Source organism: Asparagus officinalis, chromosome 7 (assembly GCF_001876935.1).
Source record: "Asparagus officinalis chromosome 7, Aspof.V1, whole genome shotgun sequence".
NCBI classification, from domain to species: Eukaryota; Viridiplantae; Streptophyta; class Magnoliopsida; order Asparagales; family Asparagaceae; genus Asparagus; species Asparagus officinalis.
In genome coordinates, this window is record NC_033800.1 from 95300894 (window position 1) to 95306640 (window position 5747).

At 38.2% G+C, this 5747-nt stretch overlaps 1 pseudogene; it reads right to left on the bottom strand.

The window, feature by feature from the left end:
- The window catches only part of LOC109847527, a 5280-nt pseudogene continuing 2286 nt past the window's right edge, over positions 2754-5747 (bottom strand).

Below are 5747 nucleotides of genomic sequence, written 5' to 3' on the forward strand. Positions count from 1 at the left end.
GTCTTCTTCCCAAGTACACAATGCTCACACAGCTCCATCTTGCATGTTTTAGCATCTTTCAATTGTCTCTGTTTTGACAATGACTGTAGGGACTTATCACCTATATGTCCAAGTCTCATGTGTCATAAAGTGGTAGTGTCCTCCTCTGTAGAGATAGAAGCTGTCAGACCCTTTGTAACTGTCTTGTCCTTCAAGTAGTATATAGTGTCCTCCTCTGTAGAGATAGAAGCTGTCAGACCCTTTGTAACTGTCTTGTCCTTCAAGTAGTATAGGTTGTTTTCACTGACACCTCGCATCACCACCATAGAACCCTTTGTGACCTTTACTGTAGCATCTTCTAAGATCACTCGATGTCCTGCTACCTCTAAAGTCTCAAGAGAAATGGTGTTTTTGTCAACTACGACACGAACCTCACTTTCTTCAACTCCCTCACTACACCGTCATTCATCCTAATCCGGACTGAACCAATACCACCAATAGGACATACATGGTCATTACCCATAAGCACGACATCCCCCCTTTCCAGCTCCTCAAAGCTAGAGACTCACTCCCTCTTAGGGCAGTGTGATATGTAGCTCCCGAATCCATAATCCACTTCGTGGAATTCGTATAACAAACCGATGGTAATGCAGGGCATGAATAGCCTGAAGAGTCTGAATGTAAATGCTCACCAATAACTTTTGCAACAATCACTTCTGAAGCTTGTACAGCTTTCCCCTTGTTCTTCCCGGCTTTTTCTTTCCACTTTGGGCAGTCAATCTTCCAATGTCCTTCTTTATAATATCGACATTGATTTCTACCAACACTTTTATAAGCACTCCTATTCTTTGATTTTGAACAGTTAAACTGGTAACGGTTTGGATCTCGGCCTCGAACAGCTAATGCATCTTCCGATGCCTTCTCAGAAGGTTCACCATTACTCTTCATCAACTCATAATTAACCAAAGCTGAGGTCACCTCCTTATAGCTAACTGTAGTTCTTCCATTGATCATAGTGAGAACAAACATACCATAATCATCCTCGGGCAAAGAACACAGAAGTAACATCGCCTTGTCTTCATCCTCAACCATGATGTCCACATTGGTCATATCTGAAAGTAGCTTAGTGAAATTGTTGACATGCTCACTGATGGAAACTCCCTTCTTTATCTTGAACTGATAAAATCTCTTCTTCAAGTGAAGTCGATTCTCAATGCTCTTCGTCAGATATTTGTCATTGAGTGTTTCCCACATTCTCTTTGCCGACGTCTCGTTCATAACATCATAAATAAGATCTGATGTCAAGCATGACCTAATTACTCCACAAGCTCTACTATTAATCTTCTTCCAAACCTTGTCCTCTGTATCAACGAGTTTCTCTTATAACTCAAGAGTCTCCTCCAAATTCTGTGTATCCAAGGCGTCTATCACTTAACACCTCCACAATCCGAAATTGATCTTGTCATCGAACTTCGGAACATCAATCTTCGTATTATTGATGCTCAAACTATGTATCGCCTTAGTAAGAGACGAACCTGATGTGCTTGTTTCTCCCATGTTGTCGATTTAACTCTTCAGATAGGAATCTTCACCGAATCCTTCAAACAGGCCTAAAGCTCTGATACTAATTGTTGTACGCGACGAAGGCTTCGAGTGCAACACGAACAATTACTCGAGATAAACCACAACCAATAAGCAAATCACAATCACAGCAAGAACAAACGATTTACGTGATTCGGCAAGTTGCCTACGTCCACGGGGCAAGGAGGGGGGAGTTCTTACTATTAGAAATCAAGAGAATACAAATAGAGTTACAAATCTCACCGATCAAACCCTAAAACAAAGCTCTAAATCTCTCACAAATCTCCCACAATTAGATGCAATAATCCTCTCTCAAAAACTGCTCAAAATCGTCCTTGCTTAACCCTAACTAATCAGGTTTAGGATTATATATCAACTCAGAAACGAACCGGGTCAAAATCCAAAGCCCAGCCCAAATTGCATTTGCGGTCGACCGAACCATAAACCCGAGACTAAAATCATGATTTTGATGTTTTTTGAGGAGGACAATTGTATACAGATGGATGGGCTGCCAGGCAGAAAAATAGAGGGAAATCATGCTACAACACAGTAAGAAGTGTCTTTCTATTGTTACCCTATTAATCAATAAAGCCAGTCTTCAGACACGGCTTTCTATGTCTGATGTCAGTATTACCTTAATAACAATTACGAGCATGAAAATCCACAAGTCTCAAAACAGATAGGCTACCTCCATTGATTTAAACCGGATGCTGATTAATTGATAGCTATCTACGTGAAATTAGGGTGAATGTTGAAAACTGCAGTGTAGTTAGAGTGAGCGAGAAGTTTATATGTTTTTTTTAAGGGATCTAAATGAAGCTATACCATATGTATCCTGCCACATGCTCATCGTAGTCAGGGATATTTCTAGTGATTTGAAGAAGACCAACCCTGATCACAAGCTATGCCAACGAAATTAGTGAGCATTCTGTAGCATTGAATCTTCTTCATTTCATGTTTTTTTTGGGCACATATTGTTGCTATTTTAATTATTAATTAATTTCTATAAACAACAGCAGGAGTAATTTAGTGTCAGATGGTATACATGAGTGAAAACATAATGTTGCATTGATTATAATATTGGACTAGAAATTGTGAGCAGATTCCAACATACAATTGAGTGAAGGCTTATCTGCAAGTAACTTTCTCCTTTCTGTACCTCTCTTACTTTATGTTCTACATTTACTTTACGTTCTACATTTAACTAACAACCAACAACATTATCGAAGATCAAATTGTTGTTTTCCTACTTCAAAAACCATCAACAATTTTCTTTGCAGACCTAACCTTTGAAGTGCGCTACAAATTATGAGGCAAATGTAAAAAATGGATAAACAGTTGTGCAAAATAAATAAGAACAGCTTTTATCAAGGAGAGGTTTGCACTGTTACCCTCGTAACGGCAGTAACCCCTGTCTTTGAAGCGCTATAGGCAATCGCACCAGGCCCTTGCGCACGCTCGAGGCCAGTAACAGATGAGATGTTGATCACTGACCCTTCAACTTTCGCGTCGCGCATTCTTCTACAAACATGCTTGGACACTAGCCATAATCCAGTCAGGTTAGTCCTTATGTTACTATTCCATTCCTCTTCAGGCCAGTCAAGTGCAGCATGTACACCACCTAAGAAATAGTATATTCAAAGTTTAGTTAGTGTGATAATTCATCGATAAATCCCTGAATGTTTTCTGAAATTGACCTACGCGTGAAATTAACAAAGACATTAATTGTAGGATTTCAAACTACAAGGAATTAGGAATAACGGCTAAAAGACTGTGCCTTGCGCTTGGCCTAAGTTCCAAACCACAGCAAAAATTTTGTGAAAAATACCAAAGGCTGTGCCTTGCGCATTCTTCTGCATCGAGCTCAACGGGCACCGCTCGCGCCTTATTGGACCCGGACTCGGATCCGAACCCGTTAATCTCGTCGCAGAGAGATCTGAGGCGATCGGTTCTTCGAGCGGCGGCCACGATTCTGAATCCGGCTTCAGCGAGGTCGATGCAGACTTCTCGGCCGATGCCGGAGGAAGCTCCGGTCACCATGACAACTTTGTGCGTTTGTATAGGGAGAAGGTGGCCAATTTATATATATGAGTAGGGGTGCTAAACCGTATCCGTAACCGTATCCGACGGATACGAATATGGTTACTCAAATCTATAACCGATAGGATATGGTTATGGATATGGTTTTGTAGTGAAATATCCGTATCTGTATCCGAAATATCCGAATACATATTAGTCATACTCTTACGATAGTTTCGATTCTTAGATTATGGATTTGTGGTTAATTTTGATGATCAAGATGACTAATCTTAACTATTTAGTTATAATGGACAAATTAACGAACTTTTTTGTATCACATGAACTATGTTTTTCTCAATACTATCTAGTTTTCTCATATCTGTTTTGTATCCGCATGCATATCCGCTTATATATCCGCATGTATATCCGTAACCGTATCCGATTTTAGCGGATATGGTTATAAGTTTTTCTTACCGAGGTATAACCGTATCCGTATCCGTATCCGAGATGGGTAAGCGGATATGGATATGGTAAGCATCATATCCGAGCCGTATCCGGACCGAATGCACCCCTATATATGAGGCATGAGGATAGAGAGAGGTTGAGGGGCAATAATAGTGTTTGGAAAAACTAATTAATAAGTATATCTTAGGATTATTTCGTGGAAAACACCCTTCAAGATTTGGAATTATATCTAAATGAGTATCTATATAAGTTGAGATTTATTTATTAATAGCTTAAGATTAATTAATACTTACAAATATGTAAAAGAGATTTGGATGGAGATAATGGAAGTAAAACAAGCTATAAATTTTTACGACAATTTAATTAATAGTTAATTCGTGTCGAAATGCAAAAAGTACGTAGGATAATGAATTAATTAAGAACTATATTCATTAATTGCGAGTATTTTGTGAGGAACAACTCTGAAGATTTGAATCGTATGTGTAGAAGAGTGGCAATTGATTGGCTGGGTGAGTCTTAATTAAGTTGACCTAAAGTCGAGTTATTATGATCAAGTCTAAATTATGTAATATAGATCTAGCTAGGATTTGAACAAGTTTTGAAAGTCGAGTTATTATGATCAAGTCTAAATTATGTAATATAGATCTAGCTAGGATTTGAACAAGTTTTGATTAATGGGTGTAATCATAATTAATCAAATTTTAAGGAAAAAGAACTATATACGTACCTATATGTCTCATGCATATTTTAATTAAACTACTTAATTTCCTATTAGCTAAGCAAGATCCCAATATAGCTAGTGTGATTAACCTAGGTAATTACGGAACTGAAGATTAATTAGGAAGCGAACTCCATCCCAAATTATTTTCATCGTACAAGTCTCTCTAATCCTCATATATGCTTTGGGTCTTTGAAGTAATGTATTTTTATTCTTTCTTTAAAAAAAATGTAAACAAGGATGCATACACGATACAACCTGCATATTTAAATTAAATTTTACGTATTTCGGATAAAAATAGTGCGATTGGCAATTAATTGCACCATAATAGAAGCTCTTTTAGAGCTTTTTCGTAAACCCAAATAAGTGATTTACTATATATATATATAATTAATAAGTTCAATATTAGTTGATGCCATAATTACCAAAATAACACCAATATATATAAATTGGCACTTTATATATATCAATTGGGCCACCTTCTCTCCATATATATCAATTGGCCACCTTCTCCTCATATATATAAATTGGGCAAAATGGCCAGATTGGTATATTTTCTAGGGTCTTGGTGACAAGTTGGTATATTTATTTAAAGTTTTGTCATATTGGTATAAAATTTCAACTCCGGCGCCATATAAGCCTTAAGTTTGGCCGGAGTCAACTCAATTTCCGGGCATTATTCTCACGCGACGCTCACGTGAACTCCGACGTGCGGCCTTTAAACGTGGATTCCAGCGTGGCGATATAGCGGTAATTAAGTGAAGCGGTTGCCTAGAAAAAATCGGCGAGAAGAGCAGTAATTCAATCCCAGTTCTTGTAATTTGCCCTCGTCTTCCAATTAAGCAGAAGAAAATCGTAGAAACCACTAGAGCAGTAACGATCCCCAAGTACAGACGGATGGCGAAGTTCAACGCTTCCATCTACTTCATACTTCTTTGGCGCGGAGCAAAAGGTGAGTGAAATTTCATATTTTGAACTAATTACC